The 18,019-nt window shown below is 37.3% G+C and overlaps 1 protein-coding gene across 1 annotated transcript in view; it reads right to left on the bottom strand.

The window, feature by feature from the left end:
* The window catches only part of PAIP2 (poly(A) binding protein interacting protein 2), a 31,507-nt gene extending 14,155 nt beyond the window's left edge, over positions 1 to 17,352 (bottom strand). The window contains exon 1 of the mRNA XM_037801079.1: positions 17,225 to 17,352. The gene's annotated coding sequence lies outside the window, so the exon portion shown is untranslated. The remainder of the gene's footprint in view (positions 1 to 17,224) is intronic.
* Between the last annotated feature and the right edge of the window lie 667 nt (positions 17,353 to 18,019).

Raw genomic sequence — 18,019 nt, 5'->3', positions numbered from 1 at the left:
ACTCCATTTAAGGGCTTTAATTCCCCACACCTTTAATACTTACAACAACCTTATGGATGCACTGCTATGATCAAACTCATTTTGGTGATGAGGAAACTAAGCCTTAAGGAACTTGTTCCAGGTTACACATCTAATAAGTGGTGGAGGTGAAATTTAAGCCCACCAGTCTGACTCTAAAGCATGCACCTGGTATCAATGCTACTAAAAAATTTTACATATCATGGCAGTTGAAGTTATTTTTCTTTATAATATTAAATTCAACTAATCTGCAGCTTCTTGGAGCAGTAAATCTGCAATATTTACTATATACAAAACACTGATATAAAACTTGGGAAGATGTCAGAAGTTCTCCAAAATAAAAGAACATAGATGGCCAACACAAGCTACTAGTATTTTTTAAAATAAAGAAAAAAGTTATCTGTGAGTTGACAGATTTTCAAATCCTTAGTTTAATTTATTCAAAGAGATTAAAAGATAATAGGGCCTCAAGTTTTATTTTCAGAGTTAAATTAACACAAAATGACTGTGTATTCTGAAAATCTGCATCTGCATAATCACCAAGGGATTTACGTAAACCTTAAGGAGGCCCTTTTCAAATATGACATCAGCAAAAATGCCAGAGTAGGGAACCCCTAACATCTAAAATGCCACAAAAGTAGAACCACCTTTCAAAACTCTGGAATCGAATTCAAAGCTTACAATAGCCAAGGAAATGCTTAAAGAAAAAAAGGTTGAATTTTGATAAGAGAATTTTGTGGCATTTTAACTTAACCCTACCTATACCCTCCCTTCCCCAGCGGCCATGAAGAAAACAGCGCACATTCTTGGTACAGGTTATTAGTACCTAAGGAAGCAATAGGAACCTTATCCTCAAAGAATTGTGGTTGTCTTGACCTGTCTTGTGGCTCCCTGAAGGATAAGCTCAAGGACTGAGGTGACTATCCTTTTTCGAAAGTATTTAAAGGCAAAGGTAGAAACAGTTGCTGCTTGAGGGCAAGGGATAACAGGTGGGACAAACAATAGACAAACCAAAAAGCCTGGGAGAAGAGGTTGGGCGAAGGAGATGCTTTAGAGAATAACAGCTTTCAAAGGGGAAACTAGAAGACCTCACGCATGCCCAGCGCTGGGTGAATGCCTAGAAAGACCTGAGAAGGCCCTAAGCTCTCTCCTCTGGCTGACCTTCAGGCACCATGAAAACAGGAAATGAAGGCTAAAGCAGAGTTGTAAACTATCTCGCTGGGTTTTGAAGACATGTCTCAACATATATACACAAGATTCATCTGCAAACAGTGGGAAAGTTTTGCTGTTGTTTTTGTTCCAGGCACTTAAAGAATTCTCTGTCAAATCACTAGCTGACCACTAAGCTAAGATAACAGAAACTTCGGTGGCCACACATGACAAATAATGAAAACTTTACAAAATTCAGGAAAATCACTAAACCAACAAAGAACCACTACAGCGAGGAGCAACCATAAACACCAAGGAAGGGGGAAAAATCTATTTCCAGAATTGTTGCATTATAATACTCAAAATATCCAAATTTCAATAAAATGCTACGAGGCATCCAAAGAAACAAAAGATATTGTTAATATACAAGAAAAAAAAGAAATTAATAGAAAAAGAAACTGTCCTTGAAGAAGCCCAGATATACTTTAAATCAACTATTTTAAATACGCTGAAAGAACTTAAGGAAACCAAGAGAATGATGTCTTACCAAACAAAGCATATCAATAGAGACAGATGAAAAAGGAACCACACAGAAATTCTGGAGTTGAAAAGATCGTAACTGAAATGAAAATTTCACTAGAGGGTTCAACAGCAGACTTGAGCAGGGAGAAGAATGAAATCAGCAAATGTGAAGATAGGTCAATGGAAAGAAACCGGTCTGAGCAGAAAGAGAAAAGAATGAGGAAAAACAAACAGAGCCCAAGAAACCTGTGGGACACCATCAAGCATACCAACATTTGCATAATGAAAGTTCCAGGGGCAAGAAAAGAAAGAGTTAGAAAGAATATTTGGAGAAACAATGATTGAAAAATTTCCTAAGTTAGTGAAAGATACAAATCTACACATCCAAGAAGCTCCACCAAGCAGTGATCCACATACTGAGACACGTTATAATTAAACTGTCAAAAGACAGATACAAAGAGAGAATCCTGGAAGCTGAAAGAGAAGCAACTCCTCCTGTACAATGGATCCTCGGTAAGATTAGCAGCTGATTTCTCATCAGAAACCATGAAGGCAGAAAGTGGTGGAATGACAGATTTAAAACACTGAAAGAAAAAAAAAAACTATCAACCAATTATTCTACATACAGAAAAACTATCCTTCAAAAATGAAGGTAAAATCAAGACATTCCCAGATTAAAAAAAACTGAAAGAGTTTGTTGCTAGTATATCTGACCTACAAGAAATGCTAAAAGAAGTTCTTCAGGCTGAAATAAAAGACTTCTGGCTGACATGAAAAATAGTAATTCGAATCCACTTGAAGAAATAAAGAACACTGTTAAGGTAATGACATAAGTATTAATGTATTTTGGGGGGTTTATTACTCCTCTTTTTTCCTATACAGTTTAAAACACAAATGCATAAAGCATTAATTATAAATCTATATTAATAGGTACATAATGTATAAAGATGTAATTTGTGATTGTAACAACATAAAGGGGAAAATGAAGCTATGTAGGAGCTGACTTTATGTATACTATTACAACTAAATTGGTATTAATTTGAACTAGATTGTTGTAAATTAGGATGTTAATTGTAATCTCCAAATGTGTATTGCTGGAATACACCATCCCTTTCAGAGGTAGCCAGAAAGCAGCAGGTTCAAGACACAAAGAGTCAATGAGCTCAAACCTTGGCCTTCCTTTGCTGGGAGAAAGTTTTTCTCCAAAACAACAATAGTAACTTACAGAAAAGACTGGAAACACAAATGAAGCACATAATTTGACTGAGTGATGTATGAGGACTCAAATAAGATAATAACTTTACAAATATAGTGAAAAACAACCCTGTGGGCAGAGAATGGAGAGTTAATGTTTAATTGGCATGGAGTTTCTGTTTGGGGTGATGGAAAAGTTTTGGCAATGGATGATGGTGATAGAGGCACAACTTTGCGTATGTAATTACCACCACTGAACTGTATATTCAAAAAAGGATAAAAAGGGAAACTTTAGGTTGCAAATAAATTACCAGTCAGACTGACAGAGACACACATCCACAGAACTGTACAACAAAGAATGAACCCTGATGTAAAAAGTGGGATAAAGTTAATAACATATTTATATTGTTTCATGAATTGTGACAAAGGTACCACACTAATGAAAAACGTTAATAGGGAAAACCACATGTGTAGGGGGGTCGCATGGGAACACTGTACTTTCTACATGATGTTTCTGTAAATGTACAACTGCTCTAAAAACAAAACAAAACACACACACACACACACACAACAAAATAAAACAAAAACCCACGAAAACTTCAGAATTCAGTTATACCAATCAGTTGGCATCTTTGCTCACATTTTGATCTGGCTCACTTTAAAACTGCCAGGATTGAAATGAGAAAGGCACTAATTTTTTTTTCAATTTCTTTTTCCTGTTCACTATTTGCTTCCAGGCATGTATACTATCCTTTAAAATCCTAAAATTACCAGAAAATATAATTCAAAAGTCATCATTTTTCAGGAAGCATTAATTTCAAAGGATTTTTTTTTTTTTGGTAACACAGAAATACTAACTTAGAAAGATAGTGGCGTATGTCTAACACAGCTTGTAAAATACAAGCAATAAGATTTCCCAAATGAAAATTACAAAATGGTAATATGCTTTTGATAATCATTAGAAAATCTGAAGGCAGCTAGTCTTTGTACATTCTTTGGATAAATTTTACTTTAACAAGAAGCACTAAAGCAAAAGAAATGTATGTACAAAGTATACACTACCAAAGAAAAAGAACAAGTTAGTTGCACAAATTAGGGTCCAAAGTAAATTTAAATTTTTTCTTCTCCACCTCTAATCCTACCCTTAAGTAATCAATAATAGCTTTGTATGTATCCTCTCATGCATCTTGGACTTACAGAAACATGCATAGTTTCTATATTTTAATAGAAGTATACTAAATATTTTGCAGTAAATATTAGTCAATAAAGATATACTTCATTTTTTTAATGGATGCAGCACAATTTATTTCACCATTCCCTCTCTGATGCACATTTATATTTCCAGATTTTATCATTACAATCTTGCTATGATCATCCTTGTACACACATACCTTTTTCTACTTGTGCTTTCTGTAGGCTACAATCCTGTAAGTGGAACTGCTGACCTGAAACGTGTGCATTTACAATTTCAAATGATGAATGTTTATTCGCTAAGAATATTGTGGTAATGTAACATTCCTATTACAGTGTTTGAGTGGACCCATTTCTGTGCATCCTCAATGGTCCAGGATTTTATCAATATCTTTTATTTTAGCAATCTGATGGGCTAAATATGGAACCTCATTGTTTTTCTTTATAGCTTCTGGGATATTCTTGCTTAGGAAGTCCTTTCCTACCTTGAGGTTAAATTTCCTTTATTTCCTCTCAATATTTTTATTGCTCCATTTCTTATATTTATATCTTTAATTCATGTGTTTTTTATCTTTGAATACAGTGAGGACCTTTTTTTAAAAAAAAAATAAAATTTTTAATTTCAAAATACTTTCAAACTTACAGGACAGTTCCCATACAGAGAACTCCAACAAAGCCTTATCCGCCCCCCCATACCTAGATCCACCAATTTTTAAAAAATTCAGTTTTATTGAGATAAATTCACATTTCATACAATCATCCGTGGTGTACAATCAACTGTTCACAGCACCATCATACAGTTGTGCATTCATCACCTCAATCTATTTTTTGAACATTTTCCTTATACCAGAAAGAGTAAAAATAAGAATAAAAAATAAAAGTAAAAAAGAACACCCAAATCATCCTTCCTTCCCACCCTATTTTCCATTTAGCTTTTCTCCCCATTTTTCTACTCATCCATCCATACACTGGATAAAGGGAGTGCGATCCACAAGGTTTTCACAATCACACTGTCACCTATTATAAGTTACATTGTTATACAATCGTCTTCAAGAGTCAAGGCTACTGGGTTGGAGTTTGGTAGTTTCAGGTATTTACTTCTAGCTATTCCAATACATTAAAGCCTAAAAAGTGTTATCTATATGGTGCGTAAGAATGTCCACCAGAGTGACCTCTTGACTCTGTTTGGAATCTCTCAGCCACTGAAACTTTTCTTTGTTTCATTTCGCATCCCCCTTTTGGTCAAGAAGATGTTCTCAGTCCCACCATGTCAGGTCCAGATTCATCCTTGGAAGTCATATCCTGTGTTGCCAGGGAGATTTACACTCCTGGGAGTCAGGTTCCACGTAGGGAGGAGGGCAGTGAGTTCACGTGCTGAGTTGGGTTAGCTAGAGAGAGAGGGCCACTTTTGAGCAACAAAGAGGTCCTCAGGGGGAGACTAAGGCACAATTATAGGCAGATTCAACCTCTCCTTTGCAGTAACGAGTTCCATAAGGGCAAGTGCCAAGATAGAGGGCTCAGTATACCAAACCACCTGTCCTCAAACTTTGTGAGAACATCAGCAACAATCCAGGCAAGGAAGTCCAACACTTTTGCATTTCCCCCGGATCCTCAAGGGGGCCCTGCATATATATTTTTATTCTCTGCCCAAATTACTTTGGGATGTGTTGCTATTTCACACCAACCTGTACAAACTTACCAGGTCTCACTTCCTATTCAAAGGTATCTGAACATACTGTACAAGTTAAATTGTTTAGGAAATATAGATCCTGCACCAAATAAACACCTCTTCCCTTGGTATCATACGGAAGTTGAAGTTTTAAAACATAGTCAGGATCGTCCTTTACCCTTTGGCCTGATTTGCCCTAGTCCTAACTAGATCTGCTTCATTCATATCTCTAATATATGAATTCATAGACTCTAACTGAAGTCTGGACTCTTTTTCAGCTTTTTAAACAGTTGCCGTATGAGCTAATACTGACACGCCTATCTGCTGAGCTCTAGCTCTGAGTTTCAGGTGTCACACAGATAACCCAAAGTTCCAAGATAGATCCACCAATTTTAACATTTTACCACATTTGCTGTATCATTCTATCAACATATCCATACATCTGCCTACCCACCCACCTATCTATTCTATTTATTAATCCATTTCTACACTTGAGTGTAGGTTACATGCATCATGCTTCGTGAACACTTAATACTGCCATTTACATTTCCTAAGAACAAGGATATTCATTTATGTAACCACCTCAATACAGTTGTCAAGTTCAAGAAATTTAACAATGATATAAAGTTTATAGTCTATGTTCCAACTTTTTCATATGTCCCAATAATGTTCCTTTCAGTCTTTTCTCCCCCCGTTATTAGATCCTGTATTACATTTAAGTGCCACTGTCTCTTTAATTCCTCATTTTTTAAAAAATTGTGGGAGCATATATGTGACATAAACTTTCCCATCTCAACAATTCCCAAACATACCATTGTGTGGGATTACTCATATTTACAGTGCAGTACTCTCACCACCAATGTGGTGCTCTCATCACTTTCTATTACTAAAACCTTCCCATCACCCTAAACAGAAACCCTATGCTTACTATGCATGCACTCCCCATTCCCCATGTCCCTGACAACCTGTGCTCTAATTTGTCTCTACGAGAGCTTGAAATTCTGATATTTTCTTTGTAGCTACCACAAATTAAGTTTAACACCCTAAATTGTAACACTCTCGTTTGCTTTGACACCAAATTAACGTCAATGATACACACAAACCATGTGTATATCCGACACCCCTCCTTTATGTAGTTATTATCACAAACTACCTACATATACATTATGAATCCAAAACTACTGATTTATCATTACATTTTAGATCCTTTAGATCCTTTAGAAAGTAAAAGTGGAGTTATAAACCAGAATACAATAGTACTGGCATTAATATTTTCCCATGGCATTACCCTTAATGGAGATCCTTATTCTTTATGAGGCTTTGAACTATTGTCTAGGGTCCTTTCCTTTCAACCTGCAGAGCTCTCTTTAGCATCTCTTATAGGGCTGATCTAGTGGTGACGAACTCCTTTAGTTTTTGATTATCTGGGAATGTCTTATTCTCTTATTTTTCAAAGACAGTTTTGCCAAATATAGAATTCCTGGTTGGCAATTTTTTTTTTTTTTTTTTTTTTTGGCTTTCAGCACTTTAAATATGTCATCTCATTGCTGTCTTGCCTCCATGATTTCTGATAAGAAACTGGCACTCAATCTTATCAAGGCTCCCTTGTAAGTGACATGTTGCTTCACTCTTACAACTTTTAGAATTCTCTTTATCTCTGGCCTTCGACAGTTTGTTTAAAATATGTTGCAGTGTGGGTCTATTTGAGTTTATCCTGTTTGGAGTTCATTCAGTGTCTTCAATGTGTATGTTTATGCCTTTTGTTAAATTTAGGAAGTTTCTATGACTATTCTCTGTCCCTTTCTTTCTCTTTCTTATCTTTCTGGGATTCCCACAATGTGTATTTTGGCATGCTTGATGGGGTCCCACAGGTTCCTCAGGCTTTGTTCACTCTTCTTCAGTCTTCCTGCTTCTCAGACTGGATGATTTCAGTTATTTTATCTTCAAGTTCACCGACTCTTCTGTAACCTCCAATCGGCTGTTGAAACCCCCTAGGGAATTTTTACTCTATTAGTTACTGTGTTCCTCCGCTACATTTGGCTCCTTTCCATAATTTCTATCTCCCTATTGATATTTGTGTGTGTGTGTGTTCATTCACTGTTTTCCTGATTTCCTTTAGTTCTTTGTCCATGTTTTCCTTTAGCTCTTTGAGTATATTTAGGACCATTTTTAAAAAAAAATCTTTGTCTGATATGTCCCAGGTATGGTCTTCCTCACTGATAGTTTCTAATGCTTTAATCTTCTCCTTCCTTGGGCTTATCATTTTGTGTTTCTTTCAATATTTTGTAATCTTTTTATGAAACCTGGACATTTTAATATTTTAACATGCTATTGCTGGAATTTTAGTCTCTGAGGCATCTGTTCCTTAAGCTTGTATCTAGTTAGTATTATGACAGAGCTTTCCTTGAATGCCAAGAGCTAACAAAAAAACAAACAAACAAACAAAACTTTTCCAGTCTTTGAAGTCTGACTGGCAAAGCGCTCTCTTTCAGAGCTTATTCAAACAATGAGTTTAAAGAATAGCTTGAGACCAAAGTGTAGGGGCTGCCCCATCCTTTCTAAAAAGTACATATGCCTTGTCTTAGGCATGTGCATGTGGCCGTAGGAATTCCCCTGTTTATATGCATATGAATATTCCCTCTGCCCTAGGACACAGTTTTCTCATTGTCCCAGGCACAGCACTGTATGTTCTACAGCCAGCAATTCCATGCCCAGGCAGCCACTTAAATGCTCTTCCACAGCATTCTGTAAGAGCACTCTGTGAACTGCCTTCTACGTGTAGGACAAGTTCTGAGATGGCGACTGTGTGCCAAATGTTCTGCTTCAGTCCCTCAGGCCAACACCAGATAAACTGAGTCAGACACACAAACTCCCAGTACGTGCACAAGGTTTACTCTGTTCCCTTCAAAACTGGGACCAGGGATCTGCACTGGGAGCGCAGATCAGCTCTGCACCAAGCTGGTGAGGTCTTGGGGAAGGACCAGCCCAGGGAAGGACAAGATCCTACTGCTTTTATGCAGACTTTTTCTTGATTCAGTGTTTCTCTGTTACTGTAGTTCTTTCAGTTTTCTGTAGCTTTGAGAAAGATGCTTCTTCTTGTTTTTGATGGTTGTTCAAAGCTTCTGTGGGAAGACAGAGCCCTGAATCATCTCATTCATGCCATCTTGATCAGAGGATCTATATTTTTCCATATGAATAACACCACTATTTAATGAAAGCTATTCTACATCTTTATCCTAATTAAATTCTCACTTAAACTGTATTTGTTCCTAGATTCTTTATTCTTTTATTGTATATTTATAGAATAACACCATACTGGAAAATACCATATATTTTATTCAGTTTTACTGATATATTCACACACCATACAATCATCCATGGTATATAATCAACTGTTCACAGTACCATCATGCAGTTATACATTCATCACCCCAATCAGGTTTTGAATATTTTCCTTACTCCAAAAAGAATGAAAATAAGAATAAAAAATAAAAGTAAAAAAGAACACCCAAATCATCCCATCCCCCATCCCACCCTATTTTTCATTTAGTTTTTGTCACATTTTTCTACTCATCCATCCATACACTAGATAAAGGGAATGAAAGCCACAAGGTTTTCACAATCACACTGCCACACCACATAAGCTACATAGTTATACAATCATCTTCAAGGATCAAGGCTACTAGGATGCAGTTCAACAGTTTCAGGTATTTCCTTCTAGCTATTCCAATACATTAAAAACTAAAAAGGGATATCTATACAGCTCATAAGAATGCCCTCCAGAGTGACCTCTCAACTCCATTTGAAATCTCTCAGCCACTGAAACTTTGTTTCACTTAGCTTCCCCCTTTTGGTCAAGAAGGTTTCCCAATCCCACAATGCCAGGTCCAGGCTCATCCCCAGGAGTCATGTCCCACACTGCCAGGGAGATTTACACCCCTGGGAGTCATGGAACATACTATATTGTGAAGAATACTAAACCTACAGAGCATCACGATAATAGTACAATGAACACTTGTAGTTTTCACCCAGTTTCATCAAATATTACATTTTTATCACAGTTGTTTTAACACTATAATTATTTCAGCATTATAGCTTACTGTTTTGATTACAGTAGAATTTTACTAAGTTTTAATATATAGCAGCACAACCCCCTCCCAGTCATTCAAGTTTTAGGGGAAAATCTTTATATGAATTTCTTAATTCTTCACATGAACTTTAGAATCATGTCCAGTTCCCAAGAAAACCTCTCACTGAGAGGGAGTTTGACTGGCATTTCATTCCATTTTACAATTTGAGGATTAATATTTTTGTATTAAGCCTTCTAGTCAGCAATATGGATGGTATGTCTATTTATTCACATCTTGCTTAAGTCCTTAAAAGATAAATGAATTGGGGAATTATTTTTCCAATAATGCTGGGCTAGATTATCTGGATCAGCTTTTCCACTGAAAACTAGAAGTGTTAGATAACATATTAAAAGCACTAAAGTGTTGACAAGATAGTAAGAAACTACTAGGCCAAACCCTAAAAGAAAGTGGGGATGCAGACAGCTAAGTGCAGCTTAATTTTAAACCCAATAGCTGCTTTTGCCCTGAGGGCTTTCACCCAACAGATCTGTATGGGTTGTCTCCCTAGCTGCCCGTGGGGAGAAGAGGGACAGAAGTAAAGAAGGAAACCTAATAAGAGACCCACCCCACATTAAACATGGATCCCAAAGGGATATTCGCTCAGGATAAGGGTAAACCAGAAGTAAGCTCCCCACTCACTGCCCCCCCCCCCCACAAAGTTGCCTTGGCACTAGCAGACCAAGAAAAAAAGATTTGAGGGAACCCTGAGACACTGTGACCATGGCTGGTCCTGTGGATGGGCAGAAGAAGTTTCCATTCCCTTGGAGGTCCAGAACATCTCAAGCCATGAATTGAGAAGGAGGTAGTCCTACACTGGTTGCCAGTGCCTGGCAAAAAGAAAAACGTAAAACCTCTCCAGAGAAAATCAGCTTCATCCTGGGCTCTAGTGACCCCCATAAATAATTTTTCAAGGGCAACAAAAAGCTCACAAAGATAACCAAAGCCATAGGAAAAAACGGTACAATGAGAAAGAGCCAGCACCATTAACAGAAAACAGACACACCAGACTTCAAACATTGTAATTATATAGTATAGATTTAAAAAAATAAATATTTAATACATATCAAGCTTGAAAATATCTTTAAGGAACAACAAAGTGTAAAAAGTACATAGCAGATTTGGAAAGGAACCAAAGACTTGTAGATATATAAAAACTCAATAGGTTTGACAGACAATAAGATATAATAGGAGAACGGGACGATAGAAGAAACTATCATGAAAGCAGCAAAAAGACAAAAAGAAAACATGGAAGCAGTGTCACGCTATGCAAAGGAAAGAGTAAGAACAATCAAGTTCCAGAAAAAGAGAGGAAAAAATGGGGCAGAGGCAAGATCTGAATTATTCCAGATTTGATGATGAACATCAATCTTTTTATTTAAAAAGTGCAAGAATCTCAAACTAAGATAAGCAGATACATACCAAGATATGCTATAGTCAAACTGCAGAACAGCCAAGAATTCTTAAAAGGAGAAACAGAAGTCACATTTTTAACAGAAGGTCAGAACAAATCAGCCGCTTCTCAACAATATTAACAGAAGCATTACTAATAGAATATTAATTAACAGCTTTCAAACATAAATGAATTGGAAAAATTTTCCACCCTTTTGTTTGGGGATAGTTTGAATAACAAGGATTATGTGACCCCTGAAGACAAATGATTATAAAATTAAGTGAGCTTGGTAGTATTTAAAATTGCACATCTTTAACAACCTTTAATTTTTTCCCCTGGATGTTATGATTGTTCTATTCAGGTTGTCTACCACTTTGGTTAATTTTGGTAATTTCAACATAACTCTTCGAATTTCTTCTGTATCATAGCTAATTTGATTACATGTTCTTTTCCCTAATAAGGCCTACCAGGGATTTATCTTTAAAAATATATACTCCACATTTTGTAATGTATAGAACAGTGAGTATAGTATATTCTTTATTTATATAAGAAGAAAATGTGTGTGCATTCATTGTTTTTAAATGCATAATCTCTAGGAGGAGATATATATATATAAAAGGAATTGAGAAGCAAATCATATCTGATAAGGGACTTGTATCTAGAATATATAAAGAACTATTACAAGACAAATAACCTGATTTTAAAATGGGCAAATAATCTCAATAGACATTTCTCCAAAGAGCAGCAGATGAAAAGATGGTCCGTGTCATTAAACCAGCAGGCAAATGCAAATTAAAACCATGAGATACCACTTCACATCCACCAGGATAATAACAAAAAAGAGAGATAATAATTTTTAAAAGATAACAAATAATGGCTAGGAAGTAGAAAATGGGAATTTTCAATCACTGCTGGTGGCAATGTAAAATGGTACATTCTTTGGAAAACAATCTGGCAGTTTCTCAAAAGGTTAAACACAGTTACCATACATATGACCCAGCAGTTTCACTCCTAGGTATATACCCAGGAGAAATGAAAATATATGCCCACACAAAAACTTGTACATGAATATTCATAGCACCATTATTCATAATAGCCCAAAAGTAGAAATAATCCAAATGTATATTAACTGATGAATGGATAAACAAAATATGGTATAGCTACACAGTGGAGTATTATATGTCTACGAGAATAAATTAAGTAATTGATACATGCTACAATGTGTATGAACATTATGCCAAATGAAAGAAACCCACCAGAAAGGACCACATATTGTATGATTACATTTATCTGAAATATCCAGAAAAGGTAAATCTATAGGCAGAAAGTAGATGAGGAGCTGCCTAGTTTTGGTGAGTGGGGAGCAAGAGATGGTGATGACTTAGGAGTACAAGGTTTCTTTTTGGGCTAACAAAAATGTTCCAAAATTGGTTGTAGTTATGAATACAAAACTGTGAATATATTAAAAGCCACTGAAGTGTACACTTTAAATGGGTGAATGGACTGTTATGTGAATTATATTTCCATAAAGCTGTTTTCAAAAACAGAATAATAGTTGCCTCTAGAGTTGGGAACTAGGTGAGTAGAGATATTTTTGCTGTATCTTTTGAATTTTGAATGGACTATCTATTAAAAATTAAACTTTAATAATCTCTGGTTTTGGTTTTATTGATCTTTTCTACATATTTTTGTTTTCTAATTTTATTAATTTTGGCTTTTTTCACTTTATTTTCCCTTCTCTATTTAATTTCAGACTATTGCTGTTTCTCAAGTGACAAACGTGTTTATTTTTAACCTTTTACTTGGTAAGATTTTTATATCTGTAAGTTTTCCCCAGACGTCTTGACATAAAATAGTATTCATATTAGATAATTATAAATTATTTAATTTATAATGAGCCATAGAATATTCAGAAGAATAATTTTCTTAATATCCAAGTAGTTATGGTTCTTTTGATTACCTTTTGATGCCCTAATTCTGGTTTTATTTTATTATGGTTATAAAATGTAGCCAGAAAAATGTTTTGCTTTTTGGAAATTATTACAGTTTTTTTGTAAACAACTATGTTCGATTTTTGCAAAATGTTCCCTGGGCCTCAACAGAAGAATGTGTGATTTCTATGTCTAAGGAATAAAAATTATGTATAGGTACTAGGGCTGATCTTCTATATTCTTTGTTTTTTACTTGATCTGTTAAATTCTGAGAGTGTTATATTCAACTCAACCATTACAAGAGTTGGATTATTTGACCTAGTCTAACAATCTACGTCTTTCACAAGGAATTAACATTTTTGATAAATGACATTTGGCTTTATATCTTGTCATAATTTCATGTTTATTTTTCTTATAGTTTCTCAGTAAGTTCTATGAAATAGTTTCTCCTACTTCTTTCCTCCCCCATCTCCTAAGTTTCGTGGAAATAATTTAGCACTATTAGATCCACATTAGGTTTTACCTTACAGTATGTATCTTTCTAAAGAATGTTTAACCACAATTCACGTTACACCTTGTATTTTATATTTTACTAGATTCATTGCTCATCATTGTTTCTTGTATTCATGATCTTCCACTAACTTGTTATGGCTTAGTTTTAATTTAGCTAAAGTACTTCCTCAAAAGGGTACCTAGGGATATATATTTCTAAGCTACTGCATGACCAAAAATGTCTTTTGTCTTCATATTTGAATAAAAATATTAGTTGGGATAAGATTCTTAAATTTCTGCCCTTTCTGTCAATAATCTACAGGTATTCCAGCTTTTGCCCTTGTAAAAAAAAAAAGTATTTTCTTTCCTTTATTAATATCTTGTTTCAGCTGAGAGTGTAAGGTGTCTTACATTTAAATTCAGAAATTCCACCAGATTTTGGTTAGATGAGAGTAATTTTGTCCTATTAATGTTGCCTGGCAGTCAGCAAACCCTTTCAATCTACAAACTCAAGCCTTTATTAAACTAGTAGTCTCTTCAGTGAGAGAGAATCTAGAAATTTTTGCACTCCGATGTGTGTTAAAAGTACTGATTTTTTTGTTCTAACGTTTGGCAGGCAGTATAAACAGTATAAAATAATGATTAAAAAGCATGGGCTATGAAATCAGGCTGCCTTTCAGCCTTGTGACCATAGACAAATTACTTAACGTCTGTCTCTCAGTTTCCTCTTCTGTAAAATGGGTAAGAATCACAGAGCCTGGCACACAACAAAACAGTATTATCTGTCTTGATGCTTATTACACATTTAGAGCAGGTAAACGTTATTAGAACAAGGTACAAAGCAGAAATCACAGTTCCTAAACCTATAGGAGAGAAAAAAATGTCATGAAAACATGCCAATCCAAGGCTATAACCCTAATCTCAACTGTAGGGTAAGAAGGGTGATCAGGGGAGAGTAAGAATGGCTCAGCACTGCCTATCATCACTATTATTAAAAACTTAATCACCATCAGAAATCCCATCCTTATTTGTAAAAACTGATGCAAAAAAAACTAAGCAGAGGCAATTCACACCCTCTAAACCCATACTATCTAATATGGTTTGCCACTAGCCACATGTGGCTAAGTTTAAATTAATTAAAATTAAAAACAATTAAAAGTTTAGTTCTTCAGCTGCACTAGCCACATTTCAAGTGCACAATAGCTGCATGTAGTTAGTAGCTGGCTTATTGCTCTCTACAATGATGTTAAGATAAAAAGAATGAATTACTGGATCTGAACCCTAGGCTGCATCAAATGCAAATTATTAATGCACCTGTGCAACAAGGTGGTCCAGATCACAAAGGTGGTAACTTGAACAACTTTAATGTTGGACCAGTCAGAAGAACTAGGTTCAAATCCCAGATATGCCACTAACTATGCCACCTTCAGGACCCTGGATATGTCACTGAGTCACAGGTATCACGGTATAATGGTTAAGAGCCCACACTCTTACTTGAATTCCAGCACTTACTAGCTTAAACAGTGGGTGAATTAACGTCTCTTGAGTGTTATCTTCATTTTATAGTAGTATCTACCTCCTAGAGATGTTAAGATCATTAAATTAGTTAATACTTGAAACAGAACTAAAACGATGTCTGGTATTACTAAGCATTATGTAAGTATTTGCTAAATAAAATATAAATAAATCTATTTCCTCAATTTCAATATAGGGAGGATAAACTTGCTCTGCCTACTTCAGAGATTGTTGTGATAATATGAAAATATTTGGTAACTAGAGGTAAGAGCATAAAAGGTCACCAGACTGCAAGGAAGGGGACAGGGACCTTATTTTCTACCTTCTTTAATCTTCCACAATATCCATTAATACTGCTGTAGTAAGTGAACATTTTATAAATGTTTATATTTTCATCAAAACAGGAGCATCACACTCCAAGAGTCATAAACGGATGAACTTGAATAAGATGCAGGGTGCTTATTCAAGGAAAGGTCTGCTATAAGCCAACTGTGTACCAAAGAGAGTAGAAATTACTTCAATTTGAGTTCTTAAGGAGCAATAATACTATAATAAAAATGCTCCCAAGATTTTAATCATTACAGTGAGTCCCCATTCCCTAACCAACCCCTGTTCCTTAAGAAACAGCAACAGGATATAATTTTGCTAAGTATCTATCTTTATTTGTGACAGATACTTAACTGTGAGGATCAGTGAAGTTTTGCTGAAGTTCACAATCAACAAGCAGCATAAACAGACTTATTTGCCCTAAATACCCTATCTTTCACAAGCCGGGAACAGAATTACAAAATGGCAAGCACTGGGATTCTCACTAAAAATCTTGAGACCCTTTTCCTATTTGCAAACACAAACTGCAGCAGATAATTTCCAAGGCTATTTAATAAAAATGCAAACCAACACCTAATCAACTGCTCAAATGCAATTTGTGAAAAATAATGCTATCAGGGTAAAGACAAGATTAGCCGCACTTACAAAACGAAAATATCTGTCTTCTGTTGAAATAAACATTAAAGATGGTCAGCTATGCTAAACCTTTTCCCATGGCAAACTGGAAACTAAATTCTTTCTAGAGTTTGGGATTTCTGTGAGGTGATGGGGCTGCAAAATCAGGGAAAGTAAGACAGCAAAAAGAAGCAGAAACGGCTCTTTCTATGAGTCATTAGAAAATACCACTGCTGGCTACTTCAACAAACGTTTTGAAAACAAAACTTCACCACAAGTCCTATCGAGAGAGAGGGACAGAAGAGTAAACACAGAGTACTAGAGAGGAATTAAAAGGTAAAAGGACCAGAATCCAAGACAGTGAACTGGATGGGCCCTTAAAGTTCAAGCTCAAAGTCCTGATGGAGTAGGGGTACAAAAGACAAAGGTCCTACTATCCAGAGCAAGGGATACGATATAACTAAAAATAAGGGACAGGAAAGGCGAATAAATGGCAGAAAGGGGTTCAGAAGAGAACAGGACCGCAAACGGTTCCAGAGAACTCCACTAGAACACACGCCTGCCAGCTAGTCCCTCTAACCCCTTCTCTCCCTAACCCCCACCCCCAACTCGGCGGGAAGGCGCAAGCGCAGCGAGTAAGGGGTGCGCGCGGCGACGCGCAGGCGTGAAGTGGGTAGAAACAATGAGCTTTGTTGCCGCGGCGGCGTGGGGGGCTGGGGGAAAGGGGGAGGGGAAAGGGGGGGGAAAGGGGCTGGAGAGGAGGGGGGCCGGAGAAAGTGCTATCCCGGCAACCCTCGCGCTCCACCAAGGACCCGGATAGAGAGCTGCCAGACCCAAATCATAAATAATGACAATAAGAAAAAAAGCGACGGCCATTTCTGAGAAGAAAAAAGTGAAGTCGGTTCAAGCTCGTCCCTCACACTCAGGGAAAATGGGCAAGGAACAAGGGAGGCCATACGGGGCAGCGGCAGCCAACAACCCGCGGCGACCCTCTAGGCCCCTCAAACGTCGCTGAGGTGCTGTCCCCAACCGCCGGGGCTGCAGCACCTTTCTCGCCGCACCGCCCGAGGGGATCCCTCACCCAGTGCACGGTAGCGGGCACGGCAGCCAACGAATCCTGTCGGCCTCCGCGGATCTCCACAGGCAGCGCCGCTCCCCCGCTCGACGTGCGCTTCGCCCGCCGCCTCCCTTCCCCAGTCCAAACAAACACCTCAGCCCGGAAGTGACTTCACTTCCTCCTCGCAGGCCCCGCCCACCCACTCTCAACGCTGGCCTCCAGGGCCACTAGAGAGCGCGCGAGAGAACGCGCAATCCCAAAGGTCTCTTCGTCTCAAAGGCTGTACACGTGTGCACGCGCAACGGACTTTTCTACGCAACCGGGTGGCAGGCCGCGGTGTATACTGGGAACCTTATAGGGGAACACTGGAAAGAGGGAGTGAGGCGGGAATGGGGCGGTGCCAGTGTTCCCACACCCTCTCATTCTTCCGGAAGGATGGGGGATCTGGGGACAAAAGTAGATCCTCTCAGATATCCGGACGTGAACTCTTACGTACCCCATTTCCTTCAAACACACTTGACATCGAATAGGAATATCTAAATAATGATACAGCTCATTCATACACCCAGACACACGCCAAAAGTGATAGTGTCACTAACAGTGAGAGGTACCTAATCACATCCAGAGATCCTGGCACAGAAACGTAATAAACATATACTAATTCAAACTCACAGAGGCATATTAATCCATGATCCACAAGCAATTGCACTGGACACATGCACGCATACACACACTCTGGAAGCTGGACATTTACAAAACAGAATAGAAGGGTGAGACCTCAAGCCTCTAGATTTATCTAGGACGATTCTGGTGCACTGA

The sequence above is a fragment of the Choloepus didactylus genome, chromosome 13, assembly GCF_015220235.1.
Source record: "Choloepus didactylus isolate mChoDid1 chromosome 13, mChoDid1.pri, whole genome shotgun sequence".
In the NCBI taxonomy this organism is placed as follows: Eukaryota; Metazoa; Chordata; class Mammalia; order Pilosa; family Megalonychidae; genus Choloepus; species Choloepus didactylus.
The sequence above is the reverse complement of the archived record's forward strand: the minus strand, read 5'-3'. Positions and strand labels throughout refer to the sequence as shown.